General features: G+C 34.9%; 1 long non-coding RNA gene across 1 annotated transcript; it reads right to left on the reverse strand.

Moving 5' to 3' along the window:
- Positions 1–2,657: 2,657 nt before the first annotated feature.
- On the reverse strand, positions 2,658–5,988 carry LOC108203749 (uncharacterized). The gene is made up of 3 exons (XR_010288424.1): positions 5,849–5,988; positions 4,999–5,061; positions 2,658–3,085 (listed from the first exon to the last, which is right to left on the reverse strand). It is a non-coding gene; the product is annotated as an uncharacterized LOC108203749 (long non-coding RNA).
- Positions 5,989–13,922: the final 7,934 nt, after the last annotated feature.

Genomic DNA, 13,922 nt, shown 5'->3' on the forward strand with positions numbered 1-13,922 from the left:
TACAATGGAAGATATGACATTTTTACACAAAGCCATGCCATAAAACAAAGAAGAAATGACATATATAAGGAATGTCATACTGCCAGTGGCGGTATGACATTTTTCCTTGGCCACTACTCTTCATTTGGCATGACTTAACCAAATAAAGTCATTCGGTTGAGCTTTGTATGACATTTTAAAGTCATAAAGCACAAGTCATACACACATAACAAGAAAACCTAATACTAGGACACGGTATGACTTTTTTAAGTCATACCAGACAATGTCTAATGCAAGAACACGGTATGACTTTCATTCAGAAAGTCATACCGACTGAATAAACCATGTAAAGTGCATCAGAATGACTTTTAAAAGTCATGGCATGGAAAGTCATATAGATGGACACGGTATGACATTCTTTGATAATATCATACCGAGTCTTTTAGTGCATAAAATCAGTTTTATTAATTATATAAATATTCAATAATTACTCACTTAATTATATTAATCATATAAATTCATTAATTAAATTAATTCAAAGGTGAATCAATTTAATAAATAAATTATACAACTAATTTAATTATATTGATAAGTGAAATAATTAAATAAATACTTATAAAATTATATTCCTTCAGCAGCAGAGACTTCTGACTTTGTTTGAACGTTGTAGATCTTTGTCTCGATTGAACGGCCACTTGTAGTTGATGCAGAATACTTAATTTGAGTAGCTGACACACAAATGTACTGTCTGGTTCATCTGTATCTAGCTGAATTAAATATTCTTTATCAAATAAACATTTGAGACGTGGCTTGTTCGTCGAGTCTTTGTCTTTGTAGTTCTTCTTCATAAGTAACAATAGTATGGAATCTTCTGAGTAAATAAAGTATTAAAACTTTATACCTTCTAGACTTTTGGACGTGCTACAAAAGATCATTTATACACTGAGGCTTGAACATATTAATGAACTTCTTCCACTGGTGTGCAGCAGCATCCTGAAATTCTTCAGACATATAATTTCAATAAATCACTTGACGTTCTTCGTACGGATTCCTTCAACAGTACTTGCTATTTACCTTGCTTTCTTATCAGATTTGAGTAGGTACCTCTTTAATTACAAATAAGCTAAACATGTGCCTTTCAGTAGAAGTATTAATAAATTTTAAAAAAAATTTAACTAAAGGGAAACCCTTTGGTTAGACATATAAAAACTTAATAAATTTAACTGAATAATAATATAATAGGCTTTTAAACTAATTAGATTTTAACTGAGTGTAGAACAGTAGGCAAATTTAAAAGATCACTATAACTTTGTTCACCCAGCCACCCTTTTTTTAAAATTGCAAAATGTGCTCCACACAACTCTCTGGATCATAAGCATGCAATCCATCCTCAAAGAGATTGATGATTATTACTTTGTGGAACCAACTTATTTTTGACAATGTGCTCATCACTAAACTAGTGACGATTACATACCTACTTCACATTAGTATGGCTTATCCATCTCAGTCTAAACATAACATAGAATGGAAGATAGATGACTCGGGTTCATCGTTCATGAAACAACATAATAGAAGAGTAGCTTGCAGTTCATAGTTTAACATACACAACATAGATGCGGAGCCATAATCTAATGAGAAATGGGTGTATTCTAGTGACCAGTGCATATGCTGCACGGAGTCGTCGTAACCCATAGGATGCTGAATGTCCATGTATTGTTTTCCACTTTGATGGTTTATCTGAAAATCATTAGTGAGCTGACTGGTACTCTAATTTGGAATTTGATCAAGACCGAGCTCAGGATGCATATCATATGAAACGCTTCCAGATTTGTCATATCATATAACGTAATCAAGTCTCTCCTCAAATTAAGATCTTGATTCTTGCTATGTATCAATATTTTAAATAATACCATATAACAATTTTTGTATCCATATATTATATAACTGAATTCACTTTCTGTGATATCCCTTCTTTGTTTTAATTTAAGGAAATTAAACTTTTCAACTTAATTTCTCAGCTCTTTCAATATAATTTAAAGACTGTTTTTTTTAAAACCCGTTACTAATCTTGGCTGAAAATTAGCATCTTAACATATATTCAAAATATGGTAGCTACTTCCCAAATCAGATCCCTTAATTCAGCTGCGATTAAAGCCCTTAATAACTGTGCAATTATCACCTTAATTTTGGCATGTCAATTATCTTTAATATCCTCCTTTCTATTAAATATTGATTATCTATTAACCACAGTAACTCAGACAATTTGAAAAACTCTAAGAGAATTCGAGGATATATCCTACAAGTTTGCAAAATACATATTTAAAGTTTCTAAAAGTCCCTGAGTCAAATTTTAGACATTATTATTAGAGTTAATATTTTGTTTAACTTAGACCTTCACCAGGTTTTGATATTTAGAATTCTGCCAGAACATTATTATCGTCACTTACCTAGCATCACTTATCAGAAATTAAGTTAACACACATAAGACAGAGAAGCCTAGTTTTAAAATTCTACTTTTCAAACAATGTCAAATCGACATGACCTTTACTTGGATCATCCAAGACCAGAAGCCATCAATGTCATCAAAAAACCTCTTTAAGGTACCAATATAATCATCATTTTAAGTAAAATCCTAACCATATCCATAGATTCCATGATTTGTCTAATATCATTTTACTAAACAGTTTGCCTTTAATAAAATCCTTAAGCACTTTACATGAATTCCATTTAAATGCAAATCAAAAACCACCTAAATAATTGATCCTTGAAGAGTCCAAGGCACCCCGGAATTCATAGTACCATTGGAGGAAGATGTGAAGGTAGAAGATGAGCATGATGACGAGGACTCTGATTCGGAGTCGAATATTCGTCAAAATTTGTCTCTTTCTACCGGCAACGACCATGCAAACGAACACGGTGGTACAAGCTGACCTCATTAAGGTGGAAGACCTGTTCAGGCGGGCTCCATGAGTTCAACAGCATCCAGAGCAGAAGCTTGATAACAGAGTGCAGAGACACCCACTTCAAGGGCACGCTGGAGCCCATCTTCTTGTGGTTGACGCCGTTATAGATTGTAGTTTTAACTTGTACTAGTAATTTTTGTCCGCTACGCATGAGCATAAAAATGATTTATTTACAATAAATAAGTTGATATATAGAAAAAAATTATTATAAATTTAATACAACAGTAATGACAAATTTAATTTGAAAACAGATATCTATCTTTATACGCAATATGAAAAGATAAGCTGAATATATCCATCGTGCTATGTATTGCTATAAAAATAGAATGTTTGAGCTTAAATCCAGCACCTTTTTACATCAACTCTATTTCATCGAGCTTCTTGATATTGAATATTTCAGAAGTATTCCAGTAGCAGCCATAAAGAGATAGTGTAAGCCATTGAGATCTTGCAATATGTGATTCCACTGCATATTGTATTGTTATCATTTCATTTTTTTTTTCTTTTGACGGAACATTTCACTTTATTTTCATACAATAGCACTGGACCTGTCATCTTAACAATGAGGGGATGAAAGGATAAATATTGATACCTAAATTGCATCTAAACTGGTAACTTATTTTTCTGGAAAATGATCAAGTGTTCTTGTTGCAGCAAAAAGGACCAAGTCCTATATTGTTGGTATTAGATGATATATGGATTGGTTGGGAATCTGTTAGTGACAACATAAGCTCTACGTTATCATATTATAAGATTAATATAAAGATTAACATAAGCTTCATGTAACACCCTTGTACCATATAATCATTTTCATGCACTTTTAGCAAAATCATGTAATTTAATAATATTATGAAATATCTTTTCCTGTATAAGTGGATAATATAACCATCAGCTATTGCTTGGCTATATCTTGATCTTCACTAGAACATAAAATCTCAACTACTTCAACAACATTTACCAAGCAACATAAAATTTCAATACATTTCCATCATCCATATTCACCACACATATTCAGAATTTAAACATAAATTTATCTTCATGATTTATTGCACACTTAGTAAGTCTAGAGTACATAAACACAATCTCTCAAACTACATATATCCTGCTGGACCACCGTCTCTTAGGCACTATCTACAATCTCCACTGAGCACTCATACAAACACACTACTAACTATTCATATCCTGGAAAAATTGAGCGATTTTCATGAGTCGCAACTCAATGAATATACATCAACTTTAGTTTGTAAAAGATATTGAGATTGTCTGAAAATAACTTATAGCGTCTTTGTAAAATCTTCCAGAAAATAAAAGAAAGTAAGGTTCTCGAAACAATTGTAAGAAAATATTCATTTTAATATATATTTCCTGTTCGTATTTATGAGAGCAATTAATATCTTTCATTCATAATATTATCATCATCCCAAATTACACCAAGATATAACATCATCACATATATGTTTTACTTAATCATAAATCACTGACATATGTTAATCATATATGCCATGAAAGTATGAACTTGTATCTATGCATGCATGCATCTCTGTTTCTCTTTCTTTTGCTATTGTGAACAGTTCACTGTATAATGCCCGTGTTTCCACATGTCCTCAAAGGATCCATGTGTGTCTGGCGAGCTCCGTCTATGTCCGACTATGGAAATCGGCTCCGTCTATGTCCGACATAAGTCGGCCCCGTCTATGGCTGACATATAGTCTGCTCCATAATTACCCGTAGGTTCCATATATAAAGGTGGCCATTACACAAGTGACTGTAACATTGACTTTTTAAGTTATCACTGTCAAATGAATGTAGGATGTGCATATGACCTGTTCTATATGCAGACTCTATGCTAATGTATCATTCGTGAAATCACACGTCAATACACATTCCATAAATACATGTACTTTGATATATCATCACATTACATTTACATCAAAAAACTTTAGTCATGTATAGAATCACATAGTCAAATCAGTATTCTAATATATATCACTTCCAGCATATAAAATTACGTAATTCACATATCACACAGATATAAGTAGTGTTGATGTATACTCACCTTACTTCAGCAACTCAATCACAACTTCCTGTCCTTAAGGTTCTGCTGCACCTTTCTGTGCACCTATAAGGGACATAATTAATCATTAAGATCCTTTATAACTCTATATCATAGTGTGTGTATGTGTTACCTACTCTTAAAGTCCCTTCTAATCAGTCTTATTATCAATCCTTTCATTTTAAAGAGATTTGGTACAAACTGTTTCTCGTCTCACGTATTATTGTTACTATTTACACCTTTAGGTTCTAACATTTTTCACTTATAAATCATTCTAGTTTTTCTTACGAAACCAACTCATATACCTCCCAATTTGTCCCTAGTATTTATTCAAATTATTTCATGATTTATATCATCTTTGAACTAGTCGAATTGTAACGTCAAAGTTCATTTTCTTACGAAAACTAGGATTCTGCGCGTCCTGTACTAAAATGGCTATAACTTCTAAACCGTAAATCCGTTTTGCATGATTCAAGTGCTCACGCAATCTACTAATCAAGATCTATCCAAATATATAAAGAAACTTCATAAATTCGAAGTGCAGACCCACAGGTGAACCGTAACAGTAGCTGTCTCTTGTAAACCGGGCATTATAACGGCTATAATCTTAATGTTGTCGTGGTTAAACTCATGTTAACGACTTACCCAAGCAATTATATCAACTTAATATCATCATACTATATATACCCAGCCTTGTTGTTCCATACAAAAGTCAAGAACTTTCATCTTAGAAGCTTACACAACAAACCCATCATGTAGCTAACTTAATACTTATAGAATTATGTAAGTATAAACAAGCTAGAATCGAAGCCATTTTTGAACATGTTATTGAAGAGGAAATCAAGAACCTTACTCCTCAAATGGCAGCCCTTGTCAAGCTCTTCGAAACAAGGTATAGAACGTCAAAATCCGAGCTAGGAATCTTTTTCTATGAATTTTCTTCTCCTCCCTATTTTATAGTTCTTCCACTTCGAATTTCTTCATCAAAATGGATAAACTCTACCATTTTCCTTATGTTGACTGAATGTTTATCTAGTTATTCAGGCGGTGAAATGCTTTCTTGACACGTGGCACCATTTAGCTTGCCAACGGTATGTCCATAGACTTCCTGGATATATTTAAGGCTTATTCATTTTAAGCTAATCACTTTTCTTGAAATCTTAAACTAAATCTCACTATTTTTTATCTCCTTTACAGATTCGGATGATATAATAATTCCTAGTATATTATTTGGGAATTTTTTACTGTAAAATGAGCTCATTTGGAGTCTGAAAATATTGCACTTTTTCTTAGGGATGTATTGGTCTGATATTTTCCTACTGATCCCTGTCCACTCTTAATCTCGAGTTTTTTCTTCAAACTCAATATAGGAATGTTCTAGAGACTCCAAAGATCATAACCGTACTAACCTTCTCTTCAGTATTCCTTCTGAAATTTCGCTGGTTTAGTTTAAAGTCATATTGCAGTCCGGAAATCTTGGGTATCCGGCTCCTTTATTTCTTTTCATTTTTACTTCCTTGAGCTTCATAAAATTTCCGAAAATTCATAAATGAGTTCCACAATTTAATTAGATACTCTAAGAAAATTCTTGGCTCATTTTGTGTCTTTTCTATTTTCACTTATATTCTACTAACTGGATTTTATAATCACAGTTCGGAGCAAAATCCTAAAATTTTGACTGTACTTCCGTTCACTATTTCTCTGTTCTGGTAATTAATAAAATATCTAAAAATTAATCTAGAACTTATATTATTACCCCTTCATGTCCTTTCTCCTTTATAGGGTCACTTTACTATTCGCAAATTCCTTATAAATTCTCAAGAAAATATTTATTAAATCTAAAAATCCCGAAAACTATTTTAATAAATTCAAAACTATTATAAAGCATTTATTTGCGACGAGGATGTGACAACTCTTCCCCCCTTAAAGAATTTTGTCCACAAAATCCATCATGTACCTGGATCGTCGAATAGGTGAGGGTACTTGCTTCTCATATGCTCCTCTGTCTCCCATGTGGCTTCTTCCATCGCGTGGTTTCTCCATAGTACTTTAACTAGCGGTATTTCTCTATTCCTTAGTTGTTTGGTCTTGTGCCCTATTATCTTGACAGGTTCTTCAATGTAACTCAAATCGTCCTTGATTTCGATCCGGGGTCCTTCAATACGTGTGTAGGATCTGACCTATATCTTCGCAACATGCTTACGTGAAATACATCATGGATTTGAGAAATTTCTGGGGGCAATGCTAATCTATAGGCAAGTGGTCCTATCTTTTCAATTATTTCATATGGTCCAATATACCTAGGACTCAACTTCCCCTTATTGCTAAATCTCATCACCCCTTTCCATGGCGATACTTTCAGAAATACTTTATCACCTACTTGATATTCCATCTCTCTTCTATTTTGGTCCACATAACTTTTCTGTCGATCTTGGGTAGCCTTCAGCTTTGCTTTTACAATGTTTACCTTATCTACTGCATTCTGGACAAGTTCTGGCCTGAAAGACATATGTTCAGCCTATTTGTATTTAAAGAGTTACAACTCAACTCAGATAAGAAAGCTCAGTAAATAGCAAGTCATCGGAATCCGTACGAAGAACGTCAAATGATTTATTGGAATTATATGTCAGATAAATTCAAGGATGCTGCTGCACACCACTGAAAGAAGTTCATTAATATGTTCAAGCCTCAGTGCACAAATAATCTTTTGTGGCACGTCCAGGAGTTCAGAAGATATAAAGTTTCTATACTTTATTTCATCAGAAGATTCCATTCAATGAAGAAGTACTTACAAGACGAAGACTCGACGAACAAACCAAATTCTTATTGTTAATTTGACGAAGAATATTTGATTTAACTAGATACAGATGAACCAGACAGTACATCTGTTTATCAGTTATTCAAATTAAATATTTGAAGTCATTCAGAAGTGGTAGTTCGTTCGTTCGACAAATCAAGAAGAAGTTATTAAAGTTTAAAGAAGACGGGAAGCAGTTCTACTGAAGAATGGGTGATTAAATATTTAATAGATTATTATTTCACTTCACAAATAATTATATTAATTATGTAATTTATTTATTAAATTAATTCACTCTCGAATTAATTTAATTTATGAATTTATATGGTTAACTTAATTAAGTGGATAATTTTCTATTTAATATATATGTCAAATTACATTATTTAACACCTAAACCATCTCAGCAAGACAATTTAGAATTGTCTTGCCAAGTGGCTTCATCTTACTGCCAGAAGAGCTCAAGTGGTCACAGCAAGACAATTCTATTTGTCTTACCGTTTGCAAGGGAAAGTCAGCAAGACAATCCCTTAGAGATTGTCTGACCGAATGAAAGGATGAAGCAGCAAGACAATCCCAATTGATTGTCCTACCGAATTGCACTGCCAAGACAATCACATTGTCTGACCGAGTGTTCTTTGCCAAGACAATATCTTTGTCTTACCGAAGGAGATGACCTCTGCCAAGACAATCCTTGATTGTCTAGCCGAATGATTTCTGCCAAGATAAAGAATTGTCCTACCGAAATTCTTAATGGTGGACAAGACAATCTGATTGTCTTACTGCCGTATAAATAGCTTTGTAAGACATTTAAATTGTCTTTCCTTGCTTATGTTTTGTCTTGCCTTTGCTAGATTGTCTTTTCTACTTGTATTTGTCTTGTCTTTCCATTGTCTTACAAGTACAAAGCTTTGCCTATATATATGGCTTAGTTTCTTCATTTCTAAGTGTTCATCACTTTGTAATTCAAAGCATTTATAAAGCTTTCAAGTTGTTCGTAACTTGCTTGATCGTTATATCCACAGTTTTCTGTGCTTTGATAACCCGGTTGTTTTAATCACTAAATCTAGAATATACCCTGTCGAATTTATTCTACGAACTTTAGTGGACATTAAAACTGAACCATATTAATTATATAACGACTTCGAACATTGTTATATTAATTAATTATAATCTGATTAACAAGTTATATTCAATCAGATTCACTTCCGCGATAATTTGGTATCGATTGTATTCAACCCCCCCTTCTACAATCGTATCCGGACCTAACAATTGGCATCAGAACGGTTGATATCATTTTTCAGTATCAGATCCTATACACACTCTGTAACGTCCAAATATTTTTTATTCGAATTAATTTTATTCCAATAATTAATTTTGATTTAAAATATTTTTCTTTCAGTAATCCAAATCTCATCCAAACACTATTCACTTTTATTCCTTAAAAAATGGGCACACAAAAGATTAGTAGCATTAAAATCCCACCGTTCAGCAAAGAACACTTCGGCCTATGAAAGAGGCACATGTTACTATTCCTCCGCACTGCGAACAAGAAATATATCAGGATATTGAACAAGGGTGTTTCTACTCCGATGAAGCTTATTATAGCACACGAAGAAGATGGTGTGTTAATGCCTTATAAAACTGTTCCGAAAGAACTTTCTGAGTACACTGATGAAGAGAGTGAACAGATGAACCTAGATGACACTCTCCAACTGATCTTAGTTGAATCCCAAGATCCTATCATGTACAATGCTGTTGTTAATTGTACGAATGCGAAGCAAATCTGGGCTACGCTAGAAATCATCAATGAAGGCTCAGAAGAAGTAAGAGAGAACAAGAAAGAAATACTGATGGCTCAGTATGAACAGTTTGGTTCCAATCCCGGAGAAGGGATTTCAGATGTATTTATCAGACTTAATAATCTGATTAACAACTTAAATCTGAATGGAAAATACTACGACAATAAAGAGGTCAACATGAAGTTTCTCTTAACCCTTCCTGAACATCTAGAACACAGAATCACTGCAATCAGGGAAAGCAGAGATCTGAATGAGATATCTCTGGAAAGACTCTACGGAGTTCTGAAAACTTATGAACTGGAACAAGTTCAGACAAAGCAGAGATATGGATGGGGTAAAACACGGAACCACTCAAGAGCTCTAGTTGTTGAATCACCTACACCGGAAAGAAAGAAGGATGTTGTTCTTCCTTCTAAAACCACTCAGGATTTTGTTGTACCTGAGATGGGTCAGACTGCTTCTTCCAGTGGTGATGATGAGTTCTATACAATGGAAGAGCTAGAACTATTAGAAGATCAATCTCTATCACTGTTTGCCAAGAAGTTTGGAAACATGAGATTCCGGAAGAACCCTTCCTACAAATACAAACCTACTGCTAGTAAGTTTCAGAAGGGAGGTTATTCATCTTCTACAAGCAAAGGAGGATACAAGACTAGGATGGTGGATAGAAGTAAATTTAAATGTTTCAACTGTGGTGAACCTGGACACTTTGCAACTGAGTGCAAGCAGCCCAAGGTTCAAGGAAAGAGAAAGGATTCGTACGATGAGCTGAAACAGAAGTATGATGCCTTAGTGAGAAAGCATCAGGGAACTTCTGGAGGTCAAAACTTCAAAAGCAAATCTTATCTGGCAGAAGGCAAAAGCTGGGATGATACAGATAGTGATGAAGAGGAGCAGCTAGGGAATGTTGCTTTCATGGCTAATACTGGATCATCTTCACCTCCTCCTGCTGGAAGCTTTCAGGTAGATCCTACATGCCCTAAACTGTTTATGCAATTAGGACATGAAAGAGATGATGCTATTAAAAAATTTAAAGCTGTCAATCTTAAAATTGATACGTTAGTCTTAGATATTTATGCTTATAAGATGAATGAGATGAACGTATTGAAACCTAAAATTGAACAACTGACTATGGATTTAGGATTACAAGTTGCTAAAGTCAGATTTCTAGAAAAAGGTGAGATTGCTTTAAGACTTCAGCTAGACGAAGAGAAAGTGAAATGTAAAGCCTTTAAGGATGCCTCCACTATAGTTAAAGAGCTTAATGATAAACAAGAGATCAAGAGAACTGTTGGAATAGGCTTTGACTATAACAAATCTGTAGGTAAGGCTAGTAACATCACTCCCTTTAAGAAGAGTGCTGAGGAGAGAGGAATTCCTTTTGTTTTGAAAGATTCCCCTCACCCTTTGTTTAAATCCTCAGTAGCTGAACCTCTGTTAGAAACTCCTGTTGTCATTAAATATGAACTCAAACAGGAAGACCCTAAAATGAAAGAGAGTAATGAGAAGAGAGATTAGATTCTGACAAACCTGAAACCAATCAAAGTGAAAGGCAATGTTAGGTTGCCTAAAGCTGGTTTAGGAGTCAACTCAGAATGAACTAAGTTCAACAAGCCTAATAACTTTGTGAATAGTAAGAACAGAAACAATAGATGCCATTCTACTGAGAACTTCAAATTTGTTAATAATGTTAGAGTAGAATCTGTTGATGTTCTTACTATTGTGACTGATACTCCTGTTGTCCCTATATTTGATGCATGCCATAAATTTTGTGGTGTTGACAATTGTATGATTTGTGCTTTCAATACTATGTCTGCTTATTTTAAGAACTTGCATGCTAAAAATGAAAACACGTCACCAAGACAAGACACAAACAAGAAGTATGCTAGAGCAAAGACTGCTAGTCCTCCTCGTGTTAGGAAGGAGACTTATGTTCCAAAGCCTAAAACTAAGGTTTATAAGGCTGTTGTTAAGGAAGTAAGTTTAGTCAAGTCTGAACCAAGTATCAGTCCAAGAGGCTCTGTTGTTACACCTGATAGAAATCAGTTCTTTAAGTTTGCTGGACCCAATCAAGTGTGGGTCCCAAAGAATGTTTAATCAAGTTGTCTTTTGCAGGGTGCCAGTGGAGTTGTTCGAGTTGTTTGGGTGCTTGACAGTGGAGCGTCAAGGCACATGACTGGCAATAGATCCCTGCTGACTGAAGTGAGAGAGGCAACTGGACCTATAGTTACTTTTGCTGATAATAGCAAGGGTCGTACTGTTGGATATGGCAAGTACAAAGTTGGAAGGATCATCATAGAAGAAATTGCACTAGTCAAAGGACTACAACATAATCTCCTTAGTGTCAGCCAGTTTTGTGACAAGGGTTATTATGTTCACTTTGAAAAGGAAATATGTATAATCAAACATACTAAGGATAAACGTCCTTCACTATGTGGCATCAGGAAAGGCAACATATTCGTAGCTGATTTGTCTACTGGACCAGGAAATGAATATCACTGTTTCTATGCAAAAGCATCTTCTGAAGATAGTCAGTTATGGCATAAGAAACTCTCACACCTCAACTTCAAAACTATAAACTCTCTGGTCAAGAGAGATTTGGTGAGAGGTTTGCCTTCCCTGGAATTTACATCTGATGATCTCTGTGAAGCTTGTCAGAAAGGAAAAGCAAAGAGAGCATCTCACAAAAGCAAGACCATCAATAGTATCACTAAACCATTGCACCTGTTGCACATGGATTTATTTGTCCCAGTGAATATTACGTCAATTGATGGAGGAAGATATGCTTTGGTCATTGTGGATGACTTCTCAAAGTTTACTTGGGTTTACTTCTTAGCTTCCAAGGATGAAACTCCCCTGACAGTAATTGATCATATCAAGCAAGTTGAATTGGAAAAGGGTGTTCCTGTAAAAGCAATAAGGTCAGATAATGGAACTGAGTTCAAGAATCAAACCTTAATCAACTTTTACTCTGACAAGGGAATCAACAGACAGTACTCAGCACCAAGGACTCCACAACAGAATGGAGTCGTCGAAAGAAAGAATCTCACACTGATTGAAGCTGCTAGAACAATGATTGCTGAAGCAAAGCTTCCTCTGTACTTTTGGGCTGAAGCTGTGAGCACTGCCTATTACACCCAGAATAGAACTTTGATCAATAAGGATCACATGAAAACTCCCTTTCAACTGTATAACAACAAGAAACCATATGTCAAACATCTTCATGTCTTTGGAGCCAAATGCTTTGTTCTTAAAGATGGTGAAGAGAATTTAAGTAAGTTTGAACCAAAGGCATTTGAAGCAATCTTTGTTGGTTATACCAAAATTGCTTATAGAGTTTTTGTGATTGACACTCTGTCAGTGAAAGTTAGTGTCAATGTTACATTTGATGACACTAAACTTCCTAGTCTGCAATCTGCTGATCCATCTGAGTCTCTGAAGTTTGACAACTATCCAGATTCTGATTCAGATGATGATATGCCACCTGAGGTTGCAACAGGAGATGACAACAATGATGGTAATGATCCAGGCAATGGTGGAGGAAATGGTGGAAACATTGGAGATTCCACTAATGCTAGTGGTGGATCATCAAGTCAACCTGGCAACAACTCAGGGGGAGCTGATGGATCAACTAGTCACACATTTCAGCTTAATGATAATACTGTTGAATCATCAAGGACACATCTTCCAAGGGAAAGGATTTGGAGCAGAGATCATCCCTTTGATTTAATTATTGGTGATCCTAATGTTGGTGTCAAGACTAGAAGTGCTACGACAAATTAATGCCTATTCTCAGGGTTTCTATCTCAACTAGAACCAAAGAAAATAGAAGAAACACTTGCTGATCCTGATTGGGTTCTTGCCATGCAAGAAGAACTCAATCAATTTGAGAGACAAGAAGTCTGGGCCCTGGTTCCAAGACCAAAAGGAAAATCTACCAATGGAGCTAGATGGGTCTTCCGTAACAAGTTAGATTGTGATGGCGTTGTTGTAAGAAACAAAGCCAGACTGGTCGCAAAAGGTTATTCACAAGAAGAGTGAATTGATTATGATGAAACCTATGCTCCAGTTGCTCGTCTTGAAGCCATCAGAATATTTCTTGCATTTGCTGCACACTCCAACTTAAAGGTTTATCAAATGGATGTGAAAAGTGCATTTCTGAATGAAAAGCTGGAAGAAGAAGTATATCTGGAACAGCCCCTGGCTTTGAAAATCCAGAGTTTGCTGATTTTGTTTACTTCCTATTCAAAGCTGTCTATGGACTCAAGCAATCACCAAGAACATGGTATGACACTCTCTCTGAGTTTTTAATTGAAAACAATTTTACAAGA

This window comes from Daucus carota, chromosome 2 (genome assembly GCF_001625215.2).
Source record: "Daucus carota subsp. sativus chromosome 2, DH1 v3.0, whole genome shotgun sequence".
Taxonomy (NCBI): domain Eukaryota; kingdom Viridiplantae; phylum Streptophyta; class Magnoliopsida; order Apiales; family Apiaceae; genus Daucus; species Daucus carota.